At 48.4% G+C, this 11,549-nt stretch overlaps 1 long non-coding RNA gene across 2 annotated transcripts; it reads left to right on the top strand.

Moving 5' to 3' along the window:
• The first annotated feature begins 433 nt into the window (after positions 1-433).
• LOC134472540 (uncharacterized) lies at positions 434-9,534 on the top strand. 2 transcript variants are annotated; one of them, XR_010042420.1, is made up of 3 exons: positions 434-1,048; positions 1,600-2,146; positions 8,338-9,534. It is a non-coding gene; the product is annotated as an uncharacterized LOC134472540 (long non-coding RNA). The 2 variants fall into 2 exon arrangements; XR_010042419.1 differs by lacking the exon at positions 1,600-2,146.
• The last annotated feature ends 2,015 nt before the right edge of the window (positions 9,535-11,549 follow it).

The following is an 11,549-nucleotide window of genomic DNA, read 5'->3' as shown; positions in this document are numbered from 1 at the left end:
TCAGCCTCACCCTCCTTCTCCTCCCTTCCCCCTCCCCGGGGACTCGGCCCAGGATTCTCGTGTCCACTCACAAGCAGAGGTCACACTCAGGAGTCCTGTGCCTCTCTCCACTCCTTCCTCCCGTTGGCTTCCCGAGAGGCTTTAATGCACCGGGCAGTGCACCCCGTCCACTCTCCTGTGCCACCCCTTGACCTCGAATGGCCTTTTCCTCTGCCCGCTTCAGCTTCCACTCAGACCTCCACCGTGCACCCTGTAAATCCAACCGGTTTACCAAAAGAAGGCGAGCAGAATTTACTTTTCCTCCCTTTGGCTGCGGTGGGGGGAGGGGGGAGTGAAGCCCCCTAGGGGCTGTGGTACGCTCCCGGGTTACAGGGGTGCGTGGTGCGGACGGGGGGGGGGGCGGAGCTCAGCCTGCGCCCTCGGGGCTCCCCAGGAGAGAGCACAGCAGCTGCATGCCTGGTTGCTTCACTCCAGAGGTCCTCTCCCGCAGCTGGTCTCGCTGTGGGTACGCGGGAAGGGCCAGGCCCTGCCCCCACTCCCGCCCCCAGCGCGCCCCAGAGCCGGGTGGGGCGCACGCGCAAACAGCTCCCCGGGGACGGTTCCGGGGACCCAGTCTTCCGCCCCGGCGCCGAGAGGGGCGCGTTCTCTCCGCAGCTAGGACGCATCCGCCTGGGCATTGCCCTCTCCCCGCCCACCTTGTTCGGTTTGGTTCGGTTCTGCAGGAAGGGGCCGCGTGACTTTCGGCCACTCTGACTCCGTGGCCAGCAGGGGGCGCTGCGCTGCAGCGAGCCCGCCGGTCCCGGTCCTTTCCTGCCGCTCAAGGCGCTGCAGAGCCGGGTCGCGGGCGCCCCCTCATGGGGAGGCTCAGAGGGTCCGGGTTCCCCCTGGGGCTTTTCCATCGCTGTGTAAGACGCGCACCCGGCACCGTCCTGCTCGCTCTTTTACTCGCCCCGAATCCTGCCTGTGCCTCCCCGCGTCTGTCTGAGCCGGCGTCAGCCCGCCCACAGACTCCGGGAGCCCCTACGGGGCCCGCCGTGCGGTGACAAAGGTACGAGCGGCCTTTACCTGCGGCTGCTGTGCTGTGCCCTGTGTGGTTTTGCCTCCGGCCTGTCCACCTCCCGGGAGTCACTTCCTCGGCCGGGCCTGCCTGGCTGCACCTCGGGTCACGCTATGGCGGCCTCTGTGCCGGGATCCTTGGGTGACTCTGGATGGTGGTGATGGGCACCATCAGTGCCAGGGAGGGGGTGTTAGTGTCCCTGGTGCAGATTTGGGGTCCATGGTGCTCGCTTGACCAGTCTGCAGGTATGTGCTAGTTTCTTGCAGTCTGAGGTTATGAGAGAGGAAATTTAAACATTCAGTCTTCCTCTTGTAGTCCTGCAGATACACATGGCGTGCAGGGCTTGCCCACTTCTTCACCCTTACAGCCTTCACTGTCAGAGAGCATATGGGACTTGGGGGGACACACTCAGAGATACAGGTTACCTCTGTTGCTCTAAACAAACTACCAGAGGCTGGCAGGAATGAGTGGAAGGGATATACCCACCCCCAAAGTTGGGGAGGTCCCTGCAGGACTTCACCCTGATTCCCTGTTCTTCACAGGGCTGAGGGAACCCTTGGGCCCCGCCCTCCTCTCTGGGGAGTGAGAGCCCTATGGGATAGACAGCACCAAGGCAGAGAGGACTGTGGTGAGCTCTGCTTGGCAAGGACTTCAGCTCTGCTTGGTAAGCGCTTGGGGTATCACCAGGGACACCCTGCGCACTTACAGGTTCTCCTCCTCCAGCAGGGGACACTCTTTAAAAACTCAGACCTAGTGCCACAACCCGTGCAGCTCTTGAGGCTCCTGGGGTGAAGAACCGTGAGAGGATGAGAAGCAGGGTGTAAGAAGCAGGCTAGTTCAGCACAGGGCCGTAATAAATAGTCCACTGGGAACGTAGAGCTCTCATGGACACCCACAAGCCAGGTGCTTGTCTCTATGTCTGTCCAATCTGTATAGATCATCTTTCATCTGTCCGTATTTGTCCACTTGGCCCTTCTGTAAGTGAGGGGCCACCAGTTAACCCAAACAGGGTCATCAGACATCTAAGATACCGTGGACACCGTCCATGAGGTTGGAGAAGAGATCAAGGCCCCTCCTAAAAATGTGAAGGTGAGATCCTATGGCAGCATGGTCTCTTTGGGGGTCTGTTGGAAGGGGTTCTCTCGTCCCCTGATTATTTTCACCACAATCTTGTGTGGGGAGAAGACCTTGTTGTAAGATCTGATGAGTCACTAAGCAGTCACCAGGAATGCCCCCATATCCTGTAACACATCGAGACCCCATAGATTACCTGGTATATGGGGGAGGTCATGAGGTGAGAAATGTCCAGAATGACCTTCTGCATCCCTCCGGGTTAACAACCATCTAGCACTTCTGCTAGGGAGCGAAACACTGCAGTGGAACTGTTAACTTAATTGCTTCTTTATCACTCACAGCTCTCTCACTAACTTGCAATAAGCGTGCAGTGAAATGCTGAAATTGTTTCTGGGGACCATGGTGAATAGAATTCAAATCCAGGGGGCTTCACCCCTCCAGGACAGCTGCCCCAGCTGCTGTCCCAACCTGATGGACCCTACACCTGCATATCAAAGGCGAGCTCACTGCCTGTAGGGCAAAGCATCTTCTCTCATCACCGTATCTTTTGTAATAGCTGTGTTCCAGCGGCATTGTGGGTGGCCACAATTCATAAAAATTTCCTTTCCACAAGAACTAATCCCCCAGACTTAAACATGCTTTAGCTACACCTTCCCAATCATTCTGGGCCATAACCCGCTGTCCTAGGAGCTCTATGAATGCCAGGTAAGTGGGGCTATATGGCCATAGGTGGCGGTATCATTTTTTAATTCTTTTAATGACTTAAATGGTCATTAAAGTGGTACTTTAATGGTACCACTTCTCGATGACGTATAACTTGTCCCAGATTATTGGGGACTTGAAGTTCTGTTACCCGGTAGATAGGCTGAAAACCCTCCATGTACTCCCTGCCCACCTGGCTTCCTTCAGTGCCACCTGCAAGGGAGAGAGAAGAAACAGCTCTGCTCCCTGAGGGGCGGGAGTTCCCACCTGTGATGCAGCAAAATTTGTCCGAGCTGAAAAGGTAGAGACAGCTGTTTGTGACTCAGTTAAAAGTATCAGGTATTCTAAACCAAAATTTGAAGCGAAGTTGTCTGCTTGCTTGTACGAGTTATTCCCATCTCTTCCTCCTTATCCAGCTGAGCAAAGTCGCATGACCCCGGTTGTCCTGGCAACCCACTGTTCAGCTTGTCTTGGGGCCAGGTGTTCTCCGGGCTGAGGCAGCTTCTTCCTGTGTGTCTCCCAGCTGCTCTTTGTTCTTGGCATGGCCACACCCCAGCCTTGCCCATGTGGTCAGTTTCCAGCTTTAAAGGCTCCCAACAAGCTGGATTTCTTTCTCTATAGGCTTCAAGACACATCACGAAAAATATCCTAAAAACACCTTGCACATCTCAGCAACCTCACCATTGGGCTGCATCCTGTGGGAAAGGTTTGACCCTTTCAGTCTGAAGAAAAAAACAACTTGTCTGCAGGTGTGGTGCAGTGCAGGTCAGGATAAACTAAAAACTGCAACAAGCCAAAACCTCTGCCAGAGCCTTGCGTCCCAGAGAAACTCAGCTCTCCTCCACCCCCACTCTGCTCTCAGACCACTCGAAACCAGGGACACCAGGGGTCCTGTGGGGTGTGGGAGAGCTGCGGGGTCCCAGGGGGTTCTCTGGAGTGTACTGTTGAGGCTTTGTGATGTTTGGAACGTATGACTGCTATTTACTCTTGGCCTTTGACTAGTTTTGAGGTTATTGTAGTCTCAGCTTGAAGAGTTCTCAGGTTTTGCCATCCTTAATGGTATGAAAATGACACTGTTTTGAAAATGAGCTTTAACACAGAATTAACGTGATAAATATGCACCTCTCCAATGAAGATAATGGTAAATAAATGTATGAAAAAACTGTTCAACACCGCTGGCCATTCAAGAGAATCGAATTAAAACAACACTGAGATCCCACATCGTCCCAAAAAGAATGGCTAGTATCAAGAAACCAACCAATAACAAATGCTAGAGGGGCTGAGGGGAAAAAGGAAGCCTTCTCCACTGTTGATGGGAATGCAGACTGGTGCAACCACTGTAGAAATCAGTGTGGAGATTCCTCAAAATACTAGGATTGGTGGCCTCATTTGACCCAGCTCTCACCCTTCTGGTGTCTTCCTGGAAGAATTAAAACCATGATATCACAGTGATGTATGTGCACCCATGTTTATAGCAGCACAAATTGTAACAGCCAGATCTTGGAAACAACCTAAATGCCCATCAACTGAGGAATGGATAAAAAAGATGTGGTATTTTTATACAATAGAGTAATAGCCATAAAGAAGGATAAACTTGAGATGTCTATAGGTAAATGGATGCATCTGGAAATCGTACTCAGAAGTGAAATAAATCAGACCCACATGTGTAAGCATCATATTTCCTCCCTAGTGTGAGAAGCTGAAAGAATAATGTAAAAATATAAATATATATTATAAATTATAGTTAAGAGTTATACTACTACTCTCTCAGTTCATTGAAAAGAAAGGTTTGGGGCTGGGGATTTAGCTCAGCGGCATAAGCGCCTGCCTTGCAAGCAGGCAGTCCTGAGTTCGATCCCTGGTACCGATAAAAACGAAAAAGACCAAAAAAAAAAAAAAAATCGAAAAGAAAGGTTTGTGCTAATACTGTTTGGCCAATTAAATGTACATACATCATAAAGAAAAGAGTGAGAGAACCTCTCTTTGACTCTGAGCACGCATTTCCTGAACTCTGTACTCTACTGGGCGGTTTCTCTTTTGGCTGCGGTAGCTAAGCACGGTTCCTCTGGCGGGTGGCCAGGCTGTGTACCAGGTTGCAGAAGCAGCTACTGATGTCGCCAGCACCTCTGCCTCCCTGAGGGGCTGCTGTGTCACAGCTGCTGTGCGGAGTGGCTCTAGAAGCAAGAGACAGAGAACTCAAGTTTTAGTGGCCGTGGAATATTAGTGGCGCCACTCTGCTATCAGTGTTCCCAGCTCAATGGTGTGATCACCGCCACGGCCTTACAGTTCATTTGCAGCTGCTTTAAACATGCGCAGATCCTGGAGCTGCTCCTGGGGCTTTGGATGAGCTACGTAAGCACTCTGAGCACCCAGGCTGCGTTAGAACAGTGTGAGCCCATAGTGCGAGCCCCCGGATTAATATCGACATCACTGTTACTATCATTATTGAAAAGAAAATATACAGAAGTACTGTGGTTTATCATTGGTAAATGCTGTCCAGTAGATGATACTGAAATCGCCCAGCTCTGTCAACAGTTCCCATGTTTTTCAGCAAATGTTCTGGGAGTAAAAAACCTAGATTGTTTTTGGAATCTCTTAGAGGAGTGTTTGCTTTTCGGATGAGTGGTTGTGATGGCTGAAAATCAGTAGAAAAGGAAAAGTGACCATGTGAAAGAGAGAGAGAGAGAGAGAGAGTGTGTGTGTGTGTGTGTGTGTGTGTGTGAGAATTTTATGTGGCGGCCACTTTATAGCCGTCATGAAACTGTGGTGCTTGTTTGGGTACAGGCAGTTGATAGTTAAAAGCCCCTCAGTATTTCTACGGGAACTTGGATTGTTTTAGGTCTCAGACAGAAGTTTTCTTTTGAAAACTACAACTGTCTTAGGAGACAAGCTTCCCATCGTCCCCACAGTAATTCTAGATCTGCCCTTGACAGGCCCGGTGTCCTCCTTAAAATGGTGAAATGAGCCGGTCGCTCAAGCAGGCGCTCGTGCGAGGATAAATACACACAGACCCATAATTATTTCCTGACCTTCAAGTGCTGGGGAAATTACACATACGGCAAGGTTTTCTTTACATCCAAATTCTCACAAAAGGAGTTTCTTTAATCTCCTAGGAGATTCTTTTGCAATTCGGTTTAATTCTCTAAAAACTAAAAATATGTTTCAATACAGAATATAAAATAAAAATAATGGCCCAGGAAATGTTTGCTTAGAATGCATGTAAACAGCAGATATAAAAGAGTTGCAGAAGCTTTATACAGATTTAATGATGATTTCCTGGATATTACCATGAACATTTTAAAGATGTTTTAAAAGCAGATAAAGGTGATGATTGTAAAAAAACACACAGAAAAAGAAAACTGAACTCTCTTAATGCTCTCCAGCTATCTGTGCCATGCGTCGGTATCTGAAACAATTCAGGAGGAATGAAGTTTGCATGACTCAAAAAGTGGTTTTGCAGGGCTGGCGATTTAGCTCAGTTGCATAAGCACCTGCCTGGCAAGCGCAAGGTCATGAGTTCAATCTCCAGTACCACAAAAAAAAAAAAACAAAAAAAAAAGTGGCTTTGCAAAGTCAAGAGTTACAGATGGTGGAGGTGTGTGCTGCAGTCTGAAAACATTTGTGAGAGTAAGAAATGGATTCAAATATTTTTACTGCTGGGCGTGATGGTGCATACCTGTAATCCCAGCACTTGGGAGGCTGAGGAAGGAGGATCATTGCAAGTTTGAGACCAGGCTGGACTACAAAGTGAGCTCAAGTCCAGCTGGAACTGCATAGCGAGACTCTGTCTCACAAAGGCAAAAATGAATAAATAAATAAATGAAAGATGAATCCTGAAGCGAGCAGCTGTCAGAGCCGACCCTCCACAGCAGAACTCCACCTCCTCTGTATTTTTGTTGCCTGATGTCGGTGAAAATCACCTTAACTTTTCTCTATCTTACATAAAATAGTCATCAGAACACTGTTGTAAGAATTGAAGAGATTAATGTCTGTGCATGCGGCCCCGGCATGCAGGACCTGCTGGCCAGGAAGGCTTCCAGTCTTATCTCTGATAAGCGGAGCTGAGCACCACACTTGGGAATGTGTGGCCCTCAGTGAGACCCACAGACTTGTCCTGGTAAAGGACCCCGCATCTCCGTCTGGAAGATGCTGCTCAGTGCTGTCTGTGACCATTCAACAGAAATATTTCCTAAAATACTCGGTTGAAATGGTCAGTCGTCTTGTGACCGATGGAGTCCTTTCTCCCCTCTCGCTGATTTTGACTGTTTTCCTTATCAGGAGCACTGGACGTCCTCTGTGTGGTCAGGTTGTCCCCATTCCATGTTAAACTCTAGAAAGATTATGATTTGACCAACTAAAGCCAATGAAATTTATAATTCAGAAAAACACGAGATGGCTTTCCTGCTTGGGGACAGGGTTAGGACACTCTAGGCCGAGTGTCCCCACATCAAATGCTGAACCAGGGGGTGCAAAGGTAACGTCACACAATATTTTTTGCATGTGCCTGTGTTGTGACCACTTCCAAGCCCACGAAGCTTCGGGACATTTAGGTAACAACCGTCAGGGGCCCACTCACAGACCAGGGGCCCACCAAACAGCAAAAGCTTCATCTGTGCAGGTCACTGTCAGAGCGTCCGAGCAAGTATCACTGAAGGCATTTTAGCTTTTCTGCTTCCTTCCCCAGTCACACAGTCATGACGACTGGACCTCTCCTATTACCCAAACATGTTACAGTCAAAACCCCTCTGACGCGCGGCTCATTTCTGGTCTCACATTTGCTTTAAAGCCATGAGTCTTTTCTTGCCCAAGGAAACTCAGCATCTGCTAGGAGGAAAATAAAACATCGTGCCTGTGGTCTGTAGGTCACATCCATATGATGAGGGAGGAGGGGCAATGGCCATGGATGACAGGTGGGGACAGCAGACCTGAGGGCCGTGGCATCTTCATTTACCTCTGTGTGTCAAGGCAGAGGCCAGCACACTGGTAAAACAGTGATCCTGCCCTTTCACAGGGACAGGTTTGGGTCATCTCCCACAGTGATGTTCACAACTGCTTTACTGCTGTCCCCACGACTCATTTATTTTGGGGCAGGCACACCTGCTCACCAACAGTTTCACTGAGCAGAATGTGACCTTTCCATAAGTGATGTGATGTGATATTTTTTTCTTTTTTAAAAAGTTGCTGGTTGCTGCAGTAAACTGACTGTCTGACACACAGAAATCTGGGGCAGGTTGAAGGTGGACAGACTCTGGGGACTCCTGGTCTCTGGGATCATCCTGAGGCCCACAGACGCTCTAGGACGGAGAGTCCAGTCAGAACCTGGTGGACAGTTTGGGCCACAGCAAGCCACGCCATCCTCTGGGGAGTGTGATGCTTTCCCAGAGAGGATCCTTCCGTTTCACTTGTCTTTAGCAATTAACAAAATACATCCAGGAACAAAATCTTCCTCAGAATATTTTTGAAGCAGAGGCGGTTGACTCTGTTATTTCTGTTGCATTTCCTAGGTATCTACCTGCTCAGAAAGCATGAAAATGGACCTGCTGACTTACTGGGAAAGTCTCAGAGCTTGATTTCCTTCCAGCCAGTTCTTAAGAATGGAATGGGAGCCAGGCAAGGTGGCACACACCTGTGAACCCAGCACTCAGGAGGCTGAAGCAGGAGGATTGCTGTAACTTCGAGATCAGCCTGAGCTACGAAATGACTTTAAGACCAGAGCGAACTACACAGCAAGACCCTGTCTCAAAAAGACAAAAAAAAAGGAAAATGAGGAAAAAAGCAAGATCTATCTTGTACAGGTACAAACTTCCCATGATGACTGTGATCATTATCTAAAATATCTAAATAGTATCTAAAAAAATCTAAAATCAGCTTAAAAAGTAAGAAAAATTAAAAACTCAAAATTAGAAAGAAAAACGCCACACAGCTCATTTCTAATTGAAATTCCCCACCTGAAGTGAGGCATTTCTTCAGTGCCTTTGGAATTTGGGTTCCAGGGTCAGCTGTAGCCTCTGAGTCAACTCGATGTCACCTCATCCATGGTGACAGACCTCTGTATGCCGGCCAGAAGTTCAACTTGTACTAACTAAGGAGGGAAATTGTACAGCGTTTACAAGGGATGATGCTTACAGCACTTTAACCCGTGGTTCTTTTCAGCGCCTGGAACCAAACCTGGAGGGTGCTGCCCGCATCCTGTGTTCTTTTTATTTTGAGATGGGTTTTGCTGAATTGCCCAGGTCGACCTCCAAGTTGGAACCCTACCGCCTCAGCCTCCTGGTAATTGGGAGACAAGCATGCATTCGTGTCCTGATCCAGTGTGGTGTGGCGAGTGGGCCCCAGGAGGACCAGCCAACTCCTTAGGAGACAGGCACGGTGGTTCGGGCGGAACACAGTGGGGCGGAACTGAGTCGTGAGGCTTTGGGAACAGTGAGAAGAGAGAGGAACCACAGCTGCGCACCCGCATCCAAGGAGCAAGCGGAGCCCACGAGTGAGCTCTAATTCGCTGCCTGCTCACTGAATGGGGGCGGGGGGGGGGGGACACATAGATTTCCTCTTAAAGCTTTCAGCCCACCCACAGAGACACCCTTTGTTTGTACCGGGATTGAACTCAGGACCTTGCACTTGCCAGGCAGGTGCTTAGGCCCCTGAGCTATGTCCCAGCCACAAAAACATTTTAAAAATCATAAAAATTTCAGAAATCTAAATTTGATTCCTTTATGTATGTTTATGTAAAGCATCAGATTTTGAAATTTTTTATAAATTATGAAATGGGAAATTGGATGCAGAAGGGCGCATTAAATGTTTCCTTTTAAAACACATAAATAGATAAAAATTGCGGTTTTGGTGAGGACGCCGTGGTGTTCTCCAGAACAGCTCTGGGTTTATGCACCGGGCCCCGACTTGTCCAGTGCCTCAGAGCCCGCCAGGTGGGGCCTCTGAGCCTCGAGGTGCTGCCCGGTGGAGAGCAGGACCCTGGTGTCCGGTGACGGCCAGGTGGTCGGTGAACATTTCTCCACCCGCAGGGCTTCAGGGGAGGGACTCTCACTATGACACTGGACAGAGACCAGTGCCTCACTCTTCCCTTCCAGAAAAAATAACTGAGCAATGAGTTTGAATAAATCACGACTTTGCAATTTATTCTGTCACCATCTTCCAAAGCTGCCACCTTGTTTCCATTATGAGCAGCATCCCCATGATACACTGACACAGAGTTGCTGGGGTTTCTGTTGGTTTTGCAGTGCCAGAGAGGAACCCAGGATTTTCAGCGCTGTAGGCACACGATATCATTGCTACTTTGTCTCCATTTTTTTTTAACCCACAGGACTCCTGGTCGGTGGCTCTCAAAAGATCCCGGGGGGGGGGGGGACACTTAGCTCTGTGGAAAAGCAGTCATGCTACAAACAGTTTTGGGGTCTCTCCTACCAGGGACAAAGAATGTGTGAACAGAATGACGAGAACAAAGGTGGGTGACTGCGGTGTGAAGCATCACTAAAGAATCAATCACATGGGCTGGGGATTTAGCTCAGCGGCATAAGCACCTGCCTTGTAAGCAGGCGGTTGTGAGTTCAATCCCCGGTACCAATAAAAATGAAAAAGACAAAAAAAAAAAAAAGAGGGGCTGGGGATTTAGCTCAGCGGCATAAGCACCTGCCTTGCAAGCCTGTGGTCGTGAGTTCGATCCCTGGTACCAATTAAAACGAAAAAGACAAAAAAAAAAAAAAATCAGTCACATGCATATATATGTGACTGACTGATGGATCAATCGATCGGCATGCTGGGATGGACCCAGGCCCTGTAGCACGTGCTAAGCCACCCCTCTGCACAGACCTAAACTGCAAGCCCAGCCCACACCCTCCTCTAAGTGAAGAACACTTGTGGGCTGTCCTGGAGCGATGTTTCCGTCTGTATCGAAATGTCATCTTTTAGGTTTGCAAATGAGATTGTCACGTGGAAAAACGACTCAGGCTTTACTGTGCTTTGGGAAATTGAAAATAAATCTTGGGGCTGGGGATTTAGCTCAGCGGCATAAGCACCTGCCTTGCAAGCAGGGGGTCATGAGTTCGATCCCTGGTACCGATAAAAAGGAAAAAGACATAAATAAATAAATAAATTTCCATCAAGGTTTTCTGAAGGCAACAGGACCATGTTCTACTTTTTTAAATAGCGTTTTGTAAATAGAGTATTGTGAAATTTCCATCAATAATAATCTGTCCATCAGAAATGTGGAAGTCAAATGCACATCTAAAAAGAAACCGAGTAGACTAGTAAAGGTGATACGGAGGGGTTCGTTGGTGTGTTTATTTGAATGCACATAAAAATAGATTGATTTTTAGAAGAGTCATGGACATTACCCATCGTATGAATCAGTACAAAGACTTGCTAGTGAAATAACTCCTAATAAAGAGTATTTAATATCAAAAGAGAAAGCATATCAGTATTGATCAGTATTGATCATGTATCAGTGTTCCCCATGTAAAAGCATTTAATAGGAGAGAAAACAGATGCCCAACTGCGAAGCCTGTTTATCCTCATGGGTCCTGGCGACTGAGCCCAGGGTCTCACACGTGCCTGGCGAGTTCTCTACCACCGAGCTACACTTCTAATCCCAACGGTGATATTTAATTAGATTAAGTTAACCACTCACACATTAGTGAGAAATAAATTTCAGGCGCTTTTGCGATTCTTTGTACTTTATGTACTGCCCTCTAAAACTTTGGTC

Source organism: Cavia porcellus, unplaced genomic scaffold (genome assembly GCF_034190915.1).
Source record: "Cavia porcellus strain 051 isolate PalLab524CR breed Dunkin Hartley unplaced genomic scaffold, mCavPor4.1 scaffold_23, whole genome shotgun sequence".
NCBI lineage: Eukaryota > Metazoa > Chordata > Mammalia > Rodentia > Caviidae > Cavia > Cavia porcellus.
The sequence above is the reverse complement of the archived record's forward strand: the minus strand, read 5'-3'. Positions and strand labels throughout refer to the sequence as shown.